Genomic DNA, 11,401 nt, shown 5'->3' with positions numbered 1-11,401 from the left:
CTCTGAACTAAAGATTTGTATACACACATATTTGATTCAAAAGTCATGATATAATTTGTAATCACAATTTTGAATATAAAAAAGGGAAAAAAACCTCAACTCCATAAGCATATCAAAGCAAGGAACTCATCGACATACAGACCTCAGTCAAAGTAATTAGAACTGGATCTGGAGCTCCCGATTTTAGAAGCTTATTCATATAAGGACACTGGATATGAAAAATTTGAATTTTGTATTACTAAACCCCAATTTTTAGTCCTCATCATTTTAGACAAAGCTAGCAACTGTGAGGCAATTCTAATAAGTTATATGGGCCTAGAGAGCATTAAAACAAGATGTCTGGATATATGAACTGCCCAATTTAGACCAACACATGTTTTTAATCCCAGAACAAATTCGCTGAGCAATCCTGTCAACATCCTTCTCGTATGCCGTCCAAGTTGCAATGCGAGTAATACACTTAGGTGGTTCACTCTTAGTGATAAACCGTTGCTTGTACTGGGATACAGCTATTTGCTGACACGCTTGGATGGGAAAAAATGTATCCTGAACATAAAGTTGTATACTAGGGCTAAGACAATTTAACAGCACACTGGTAGCCTATAGAGAGGATTGCAATCCCAATCCTTCTCCCCCTTTTTATTCACCACTCCAAATGCACACAAAATGCCTCTTTTGTGTATGCTTCGATACTCAGCTAGTATCAGGTTGAACTACATCAGCAACTAATCCAGCTAGAAAGTATTGTTTGGTTTTGCTTGCTCAGTGTCTTCCTTTAACGTCCCTAACTTCTTATGAACTGCTTAATGCTAACAATCTGAAAATGTTGTTCTTGTGAACTCTTACAGCAACAGATTACAGTTTCTAAATTATGTGAGTGAAAAGTAAGGCACCTAGTCTACTTTATGTTGTAATTTATTCTTAGCTAAATGAACCTCAAGAGATTTAGCTACCTGAGCTGGCCTAAAGAGGTCCAACAAGGACTGTAGCCACTATGAAAAAAGGGAAAGGTGTGTATGAGCAGAAGGAGGGAAAAAGACACAAAGAGAGAATGAGGAATCATGTCGAGTAACAATACTAATTTAAGCCATATTTAGCATCATCCCTACTGATAAATATGATCCCTACATACTGATAAACATGATCCCTACATAGTCAAAGTATGGAAGATAGACTGGGGGCTAAATCTACCAAGTTTTGTGGATTACATTCCTTCAACTCTCTGAAGTTGTCTGTCAGTGCATTTCTGCAAAAAAGCTAAACCTTTTGATTCCTAAAAGTGTCAAGGAGTCAGTTGCAGACACATCAAAACCCTTGTTTAAAACATGGGCTGGAAAACATCATCCAGAACCAACTCTATAATAAAGTGTGGGTGGCTGTAGAAAAAGACTTCTAAGACCTTTTTGTTTTTTAAAAAAATTGTCTCATGTGCAATACTACAGAAGTTGTCTATGGTAACAACCAGCTGAAGGTAGAAAAACATTTTTAGTCTTTTGACTTCTTCATATATACAGTTGCTGTTTTCCCACAGCTGCTGCTGAAGACACTGCTGAATTTAGTATCACATACATGTGTCGAACAGGAGTATCAGCTGGATCCTGAAAATAATTACTTATTCAATGTTTGTATCCAGCGGAAAAGGAGGCCTAAGAGGAAGGCAAAAACACACACACAAAACCCCCCAAACTTGTTTGAGGAACTGACAGAACTGCACAATAATTAAACCAACATTTTCCCAGTGAAGACCTTCCGTGTTTACGTGGCTCTCTCTTATTCCCCTTTTGGATTAGGTTGCTAACAGTTTATGAGGAAAGGAGGAACCTACTATGTAGAAAAACAAAGTCTTTTGTTATTTCATTTTCTTTCCTTCTTTGAGCACCACTGCCAACATAGAAAGTCACTCATATTTTTAACATCAGTGGTAAGGGTTTTACGAACAAGTTACAAAATTCATAAGGTTTCAGAAATTAACTACTTGGAACTATTCTTACCTTTGTTATATCAGTGATAACATGTAATCATAATTGTAAAACAAACAGTTTTAATATAAGCCACTTAAAACCATAAATCATTCTATATAGATCAGGAAAAGCCAAACTTTGTTTGGAAAAAAATATTTTCTTTGTGCAACTCTATTAATCTCCTGAAATGATTCCGGCCTGGCAGCAACTGAGGTCGATATGACACATAAAGAAGCATAAAACCCTTGGATGAGACTCAGGAAAACCCTTTTAATTCTCAGTAAGTGCCTGAGATACCAAAATGTAAGCGAAATCAGGACACATTCTGATCTCAAATAACTTCGGCAATTAAAGAAGTCACAGACCTCAACCCACAATACCTTTGATCTCGGTAGAGGAATCCAGGCAGAATGTGCATGGACATTCTCACTATCTTGTGAGTTTCAACCATTTCTTTTAAACCTTGAAATCAGTGAGTACTGGCATAACGAGTCATACTAACGACATTGGTTCTCATGCGATTACATAGGTAAGAAAATTATGCATATATTTACAAATCAGGTTCTTCATTTACATCAGTTGTATACCACAAGCAGGAAATAAAAGGTAGTATTTTACTATCTCCACATCAGTCAACAAATATGACTTACAACTTTTAAGACCCATATTGTCCATAGATTTTAATTCTTCGCTCCCCGCGAGTCGCTTCTGTCAGTCTCACACATCCTATATTAAGAATTGTTTTGTTGCTCTTGATTTAGCATTTTATTTTTAAAAAAAGGGGCAGGCAAACAAGCAAGCCGGCACGCAGCCTGCTTGGCTGGAGTCGCAGTAGCACAGCTGATGGGGCTGAAGTTTAGCAGCGATCTGTGAAGCGAAGTTTTAAACACTAAAATAATGCCTATTCTCATCTTCACGGCATGGGAGGTGTGAAGCAGGATGAAGCGGAGGAGAGCGGCGGGTAGACCACCTCCCTGCCCAGCACAGCGCGGGGCCTGCTCCGAACGCCCATCTCCACCGCCTCCCGGCGGGGCGGCAGCGGGCCTGGCCCATCACCCCTGCTCTGGAAGCCCCTCAGCAGTGCGGTAGCAGCAAGGCGATACCTTTCGCCAGACAAGTAGGGGGGAGTAGCTCCTTGTGAACTTGTGACCTTCTATAAGCGAGGGGGGCAGCCAGATACTGGAGAGGGGTGGGAGGGAGGAAAGGGCCGGGGGCTAACAAAGCGTGACTGCCCCCTCCTAGCGCGGTTCCTGGCCGCCCCCGTGGGTCTCCGGCGGCCGTCGAGCCCGGAGGAAGGCGCCCAGAGCCGGGAAGGGAAAAGGCCCGCTCACCCAGTCGGGCGCTGGGGGGCAGGCGGGCCGCGGAGGGCTGTTGCCGGCCGCCGGGGCAGCGAGGAAGGCGGAGGCGTGGAGCGGGGCATCCCAGGCCCCGCTAACCCTGCCGGGCTGTACGTGATAGCCGCCTCCCGCAGGCACGGCTCCGGCTGCGGCGGCCATCGCGGGCTCACCACCCCCGTGCGCCCCTCCGAGGACGGGGAGGTGGGGGCAGAGGAGGCGGAGGAAGCGGCGGCGGCGCCAGGAACAGGGAGGCGGCGGCACGGCGAAGGAGGGAGGGAGGGAGGGAGCCGGAGCCGGGCCGGGCCCCGCAAAAGCAACAGCAGCGTCAGCTCCTCCTTCTCCTCGGTGAGTCCCGCGCCGCCGCCTCGAGAGGCTGCTCGCCGCTGAGCCCGGATGCCGGCGCAGGCCGGGCCGCGCCGCCGAGGAGCCCAGGGAGACGTCCGCGCCGGGAGCGGGACACCGCGGCCTCCGCTGGGTGAGCGTCCCCGCGGCAACGGGCGCGCCGCGGCGGGTCTCCCACCCCCGTCCCCCGGTGGCAGCGGAGGGCTGGCGGGGAGGAGGGAGGGCCGGGGGATGGGGACAGCGCGGTTCGCGCTTTGCCTGCCGCCCTTCTCCTGAGCGGCGGCCCCGGCCTGCTCTCCCTTTGTTCGCTCAGCTCCCCGAGCCTGCGGCGGTGCCAGGCCCTGCGGAGGCACCGGGGCCACTGCGCGGCCTGCAAGGCGGGAGGGTGGGGAGCTGGGTCCGGGCCGCCGAGGAGCTGCCCCAGCCCCCCGCCGTGACAGGAGCGGGCCGGGGCCGGCCTCTCACCCCCACCAGCCGTCGGTCTGCCCTGAGCCGCTGAATAAACATACCCCGCTTCTACCGACCCCATTATCGAGGCAGCTGAATTAGGCTGATTCGCCCGCACGCGCCCTGTAACCCGTCTGCGGTTAGAGGCCTGCCGGGTCCCCGTCTGCAGCCCGGTGGGGGCTGGTGCGGCGGAGGAGCCCTAGGGTGCCGGTGTCGCGCTGTTGAGGTGAGGGTGCGCCGCGGGCCCCCGGAGGGGCGAGGGAAGGAAAGGCTGGTTTCTGGGACGGGCAGCACTTGAAAACTTGACTTTAAAACCCAACACCAAACCCCCAAACTTTACTGGCTTATTGTTCCTCAAGCTGCTTCTTGTGTTCTCCTTCCCTTAATGGTGGTGCTTCTCTCAGTAAAAGAGCTCCTGGCCTATGCCTACCCGCTTGCTGAAGAAAGAAGCCTTTTCAAAACTTCGAGGTTCTAAGAGATGTAGAGGTTGATGCTTCTCTGGTGTGGAGGTGCTTTGGCTGTGTCTTGCTGTCTCCTTTACTCGTTGGCCTTCCTCTATTTTCAAAATCATCTGAGTTTGGAACACTTTTGTGGAGTACGTTACTTTCTGTTACAGTGTTATACGCTTCAGCCAGGGAAAGCTGCTCTTCCACTTAGTAAATTCTTGTGCCCTTTTACTATTAGGTGCCAGCCCCTCTTTCCTACCTGCCAGAAATGTTTATACCCTGTCCAGCCTCTTAATACACCTGTAGTTTAAAAATGCCTGCTGCAGGCCTTCTGTATTAGAGAGCTGCTCTCTGCACAAGTGCTTGAGTAGTGCAGCTGCATTTCTGCTCTGGGTGGAAAAAACAGCACTATTTTTGTTTCATGTTAATAAACGCATCCTTGGATTGTAAAAAATATGGAAGCTTCAGTATAGTTACAAAATAAATTACTTGGCTTGACTGGGAGACTTTAAATTACTAGAGAATGTGTAGATATTTTTGGAGTCTTCTGCAGTAAGGTGGTAATTGTAGCATGCAGTTTTATGTGTAACTTATGAAAGGCAAATTTCAGCTTTTTCAAAGTGCTTTTCATGAAGTGTTAAGCAGTACTTGAATAGAGTATTCACTTCCTATTACATATTTCTTGGATTTGTGGCCTTGCATTGCGTTTGAAACTGAACTTATACTTAAAGCAGGTTTACCTGTTGTAGGCTTAATCAAGTGTGTAGTCCGTGTATCCTGAGGTTTGAGATTTAAGTAGATTTTTAAATTAAAATTCAACGAGATTAAGCTTTAATACTTAAAAGTATGAATGGTCATAGTGTAGTGTTATAGACATAACTGCATTTGCTAACTCCCCGGGAAGGACTAAGGAAGGAGCACCCACCGTATTGTTTGCAAGGCTTTTGTGTCACTTCATCACACTGTGTATGTGCAGCATCAGAGTGTTCATGTGGGTTCAGGAGACATAATGGATAATCCTAAAACTTTCTGAGAACTTGACATACTGAAGTCTGAAAAAGATGTATGTTAATTTAGACTATGCTGTTAACTTCTTTGGTCCTAGATTGTGAAGTTGGTCAGCCAGACAACTTGGGTTACTCTTGGAGAGGGGTGTTTTGAAGAAATAACTGCTCGACATCGTTCTGCAAGTAGATTGATAGCACCTCTAAACTCTCGTTAGCACAGTAAAGTGATGAAGTGAGAGAATGAGCCGTTAATCAACAGGTCATCTTAGAAATCAAGTTACTTCTTTCTGTTCTTTCTTATGAAGTCTTCTATGGTCATACAATAACTCAAACATAAACATTAGAAAGACTTTTATCTTGTAGATGCCTTCAGTTCAGTACATACTTGCACTATTGCTGGCAAAACCGAGGCCACAGTCCAGGGTAATCCCTTACTCAAATACTTTATTTGCTATTGTTTTACTGCCCTCCTGGGCCTATATTATTTTGGCAGTGTTTGGGTAGTACAACGTATAGGGAGTTGCAGGGAGGTGAGTGATAACATAAAGTAGGTAGAAAGGAGACTCTTCTGTATGTGTCCCAGTTTTTTGTTGATAGTGTTTTAATGCATGTTACCAACAAATTAGAGGGGGTAGGTCAAGCAGTTGCGATGCTCCATGGAAGAAAAATAAGATACAAGTAGTATAAAAGCAAATGTAATCTAATTAAGGATGCAAATGCTATGTAGTGTAGTGACTACAAATTGGATAGGATTGGGATTGAAATGTAGAATAAAGTTTTCTTCTGCAGTTTAACTATCTTGTGATGAAGTATTAAACTGAAAAGAAACAGAACTTTGAGTTTCCTCATTTATTGATTGATTTATTTACTTTTAAAGAGTAATAACATTATCTGGTAATGTCTGTTATGTTCGTGACAAAATCTGATTTCATTACATTTTAGCATACACTTATTTTTCAGTAAATACATATCAGTCTTCAGAAGACAATAGGTTTACTTGATGCAAAGCCCCAAATTCTTCCATCCCCTTTCCCACTGCCTCACAATACGTTTTTTAGTAAGATCAGAAAAGGAAGTATCCTTTTTTTAAAAAAAAAGGTCATGAAAATTTTCCTTGACAATTTTGGATGGCAAATTATATACAGCAGTATATTATTTTGGAAAACATGAAGATTGTGCTTGTAATGGAGTATTGTCCAAGTTTAAAAAGCAGCTTCATACCAATAAAATATGCTTCTGATACAGCAGAGGTTAAAGATTAATGGCACACAGTAGGTTCTTTCTTTTGTTGTTGTTTTTGTTTTTTGCTCTATAAAGAATTGATTTCTGAATTTAAACTCTATATTACATGAGCTGGATACATTTTTGTGTTAAAAAGTTACGCTAGTTTTGAAATATTTACAAACTTGTACTTTTTGTGGGGTTTTTTTGTTGTTGGGTTTTTTTTTTTTTTGTTACAGTAGGTTTGTTTTTTTTCCCCACTGTAGCTGAATGATCTTATTGAAACAAAAACCTGTCACCTACTTCAGCCTCTCCTGGTGGTTAAAACCAAAACAAACTGGCCTTGAATTATTGCCTTGGATGAAAATAGAAAGCTGTCTGCATGTGAAGTGTTGTCTAATACATCAAACATGTAAAAAAGGTTACGCAGTCTTTGCTGGACTCTATACAGACTGAATTTGAAAAGGCAACATGATGCAGAATCTGACTTGGTCTACTTATTGTAAGAACTAAAACTCTCAGATCCAAAGTAACTTTGAACATAAATTATGTTTGTAATTTCTTTCTTAAGCTCACTTAAAAGTTGTACCTATTTTTTTTCTTCCACCACTTTTCACAGTGTTTTGACTCCTGCTTTTGTCATGTTCAGACATGCAAACAATAAGCATCTGCAACTCCAGATGATTTCAAAAAGTTTTGGCTTTGCAAATCTGACTGCTGTTCATTAGAGTCTGTAATGTAGATTTAAGGACCCATCTTTAGATATTTTTATTTAACACCCCCCCCCCCCCCCAACAATTATATGTCAGGAAATTTTCTTCTGGAAAATATTAAGATAACATACTCTGAAAATTATTGGCCCTTTTCTGAGTCCTTAACCATTCACGTAACATTTTGGTCTCTGAGGAACTCAGTTGGCTTTGTTTATGACAAGAATGTAAGCCACATGTTACCTAAAAAAATTGTTCCTTGATTGCTGCATCACCAATAAAACTATGCAAGTTAAATATAAGTCTTTATTTGTTTAGCACAGATGCCTATACATTGGCTAACTTGTTCTGCCTCTGACTTTAAAACTCTAAGGAAAATGAAAAAACGTCTCCTTGCTTGCAGGTAACCCCAGCCTAGGCATGCTGTATATAGGCATTTATGTCCAGGTGCTATTCTCCAAATACTGTTTCCTATTGTGTATTTATAGGACACATAGATCATGAGATGGTTCCTAGCCGGTGTGAAACAGCCTTTACTTTTTGAACTAGCCAAGTGCAATAGGTTGGCAGTTTTAAAAAAGTCTCAGGTTTGTAAAGTATGTGTTTTTTTTTGTTACAAACACCAAATAATTTTACTGTAAACTGCTGTAAAAACAGTTTTGGATGGAAGCCGTTTTCTCTGTCAGGGAAGGTATAAATAGTAAGTGGTAGTCTTTTTTACAGCATTTGTGAGGTGATCTGTAATAAAAAAACCCAAAAAACAATGAAAATGAACTTACATGTGGTGTTAAGTAAATCATAGGGATATGTGGTATTTTTCTATGCTTCCCAGAGCAGTGTATAATCAGCAACTATTTGTATTATTTAACTTGAATGATATATGGTAATGATCTGTAAGATGACTTGTGTAAGGTTTTGGTGCTCTCAGCTAGCAGCTAAATTGATTAGTTTTAGGATTTGAGATTGCAGACTAAGTACTTTGGTATTCTTTCTCAATGATATTACTTAATACATAGAGTGCTACGCTTGATGACAGAATTGCTGGAAGTGAGGATCCATTCAGGCTTAGTTTTACAGTGTATGATCTCTGGTTTTTCTTGAGTAGTTTTATTCTTAATTAATCTTGACATTCTCTGGTAAATGTGCTAAAACAGCAGTTTGTAGGAGTCTTGAGTAGGTGATTGTTTTTCCTTCTATAAGGCAGTCTGCATTCCTCAGATAGGTTGAGAACAAATTAGTAGGCTACTCCAAACGTTTCAGAAGAATATTTGTTTGATCCCAAGATGTCTCCAATACAGTGGTCAAGTTTGCTTTCCTTTTTGTTCCTTCTGAGTTAGGGAATTCTGTTTCCTCTGACTTTGCCTCAGTAAGTGCTACAAGACCGGGCAGTTACAAGCTGTAATGCTGACTGTGGTTTTGGCATCAGAAATGGGTTTTAATACCCTTGGATTACCTTTCAGTTGGTAATTGGGCATCAGATTAGAAGGTTTATTAAAACAGAGAAATAGAGACTGGTGGCATCAGGGCAGAGGTGTTTGATTACAGAATGTGTGCCTTCTAGGATAAGATTTGTGGAAGCTGTACTCTAGAAAGTGGGTAGACAGCTTTTCTGGTTGACTCCATTCAGGAGCTGGTGGGAACTAGGTGAGTAAGGAATTCTCGCGGGATTCACTGAACAGAAGCTGTTTGTGCAGGCATACTGGTTTGGGTGAAACCCTTGCTGAGGAAGTTTTCCAGGCTGGAATTTTGGTCAGCCCAGTGAGAGTGACTCCAGAATACTTGGTATGTGCATTAAGAGGTAGGAGTTGCTAGTTTATGTGTAAGATAGGTACCTGGTAGCTTACCTTTTTTCCTTCACTTCAGAGTTCTCTCTTTAGTGGAAAGCAGGCAAAACCAATGCTGATGCAGTCCTCTATGAGACATTGATTTTTCTCCTCTTCTTGGCTTTTGAAAGGAAGAGAGCTTTTGGTTAATAGTAAATAATGCTGGGAAGTAATAAAGGATTAGCCATAGGTCTTTGGCATACTTTGTGCAAAAAAATCTAGTTACTTGACAAAATACTTATGTATAAATATAGATATTCTACAGTCCCTTAATAAAGGGATAAAAAAGAGTCTATACTGACTAATGCTCTGGTCCTGTTTGCAGTCTAATCCACTGGTGGTCAAAAGACAGTGAAGGGAAGTTGTTACATCAGTTCTGACTCAGATGCCCTGTATATTACTAAAATAAGTGCTTTTTGGAAGCAGCAGTGTTTAAAATGTTGTTTGACATGGAAAAGAGTAACAGAAATTCTGTGTATCAGCATTGAAAAGTATGTATCCTATTTTTTTTTTTTTTAATTGGGCTAATACATTTTTTCATTTTATTTCTAGCATGTGTAAGTTTAAATGTATGGCAGAGAGAACAGGATTAAAAATGGTCTGTGTGCGTGTATGTTAACTCTTATTTTTTCATTCTTGAAATTTCAAGCTTAGCTAGCTTTTGAAGCCAGGCTTCTATACTCCTGGCTCTGCAGAAATTTGACCTTGCTCTGGAGATAGCTTTCCTTAAGGGCTTTGAGTTTGTGTAAATCTCACAGAGCACATTACTTCATATAGACAGTGAACATTTTATCTTGGATCCTGCATGTGAGAATTTATACACCAACATGAAATTGCTCAGTGTAAGGCCCCAGCTCTTCATGTGAAAGCTAAACATAATGTATAATAAACACTCCTATTGATTTAAATGTCTCCTCAAAGTTAATTAATCTTTGCTGGGATTCAATATTAGCAAAATCAGATTGTTTAGGCTGTGCGGAAGATTATTTTCCGCTTCTGTGGAAAATTATTAAAAACCCAAACCCCACCACCACCAAAAAAAACCCCTGGAACAACCCACCCAAACCCAAAAGTCATCCAGTGTGCATTAGGGCAAGACAGTGTCTGTCTAAAAACTTTCACTAAAATGCTCTCCATCAGTTTCTTTGGTGTGGTAGTGAGATGTTTCTGTCTGCAGGTGATTAGAGTGTAGGTGCAGGAGAAAAAAAAGAACTTCCTGATTTTAATAATGAATAATTAAGAGTCTCTCTAGTTTTGACCCAAAATTAGAAAATTTGCATGTAGAGTAAGCTTTTTCAGAACTGGTGTATTCTTGTAAATCTGAGAAATTAAGACTTCATAAAAAAGATGGCTAAGCAGCTTCACCTACACAGTAAAAATTCCGTTCTCCTGGTCAGTGTGGTTAATTTATGTGCCTTCTTAAAAGCACCCCTTTTCAGGATCAGTCAATTTAGAAAACCTGTTTAATGTTTCACCTTCTGTTTTAAGGGAAACAAAATATTAATTCTCTGAGATTAGATGGAGATAATACTCTCTGTTCAGGTGTGTTTCCCTGTGTCTTTGACAGTTCTTCGAGCACAGCCAGGTCTCCTGTTTCCCATATATGTTATGCATGGGCTCAAAACCATAAAAAAGATAATGCGTTTACCCTTTGTTCTTATTGGGCCTCCTGCCAGTGAAAATGGGAAGGGAAATATTTTAAATAAATAGTATTTTACAGTCTCGCTTCCCCAAATGCTGAGCTTGGGTTACTGTCTGCAACAGGTCCTAAGACCTTGGAGGGACAGCCAGGATGAATGCACCAGGAGCCAGCGGGCACACACTGGGTGCAACTTCTGTTCGACTGATCCAGGTTCTACTGCTGGAGTGTGTTCCAGCAGCATCCGCTTAATTACAAGAGGTACTCTGTGAGAAATAAGATTTCCTCTTAGGAAATCCACCTGACTGAAGATCCCTCAGTCTTTAAACAGAAAGAAGGAAGTCCTCTTTCTCTGCCCCCCTGTCCTGTTTTGTTTTGTTGTGCTGGCTTTTCTGTAGACTAAACCCTGCTTTCTGTTTCACTGACCATGCAAGATTGTTCTTCAATAGCCAATACTGTTTGACATTC

General features: G+C 42.0%; 1 protein-coding gene across 3 annotated transcripts in view; it reads left to right on the top strand.

Annotated features, from left to right (window-relative positions):
* The first annotated feature begins 3,439 nt into the window (after positions 1 to 3,439).
* The window catches only part of SOCS6 (suppressor of cytokine signaling 6), a 28,877-nt gene continuing 20,915 nt past the window's right edge, over positions 3,440 to 11,401 (top strand). The window contains exon 1 of one of the 3 annotated variants that reach the window (XM_065667906.1): positions 3,440 to 3,643. The gene's annotated coding sequence lies outside the window, so the exon portion shown is untranslated. Of the gene's footprint in view, positions 3,774 to 11,114; positions 11,195 to 11,401 lie in introns of those variants that run through there. The other 2 variants (XM_065667904.1, XM_065667908.1) reach the window with 2 other exon arrangements.

The sequence above is a fragment of the Lathamus discolor genome, chromosome 2 (genome assembly GCF_037157495.1).
Source record: "Lathamus discolor isolate bLatDis1 chromosome 2, bLatDis1.hap1, whole genome shotgun sequence".
In the NCBI taxonomy this organism is placed as follows: domain Eukaryota; kingdom Metazoa; phylum Chordata; class Aves; order Psittaciformes; family Psittacidae; genus Lathamus; species Lathamus discolor.
This window is presented reverse-complemented; position numbering and strand designations above follow the sequence as displayed.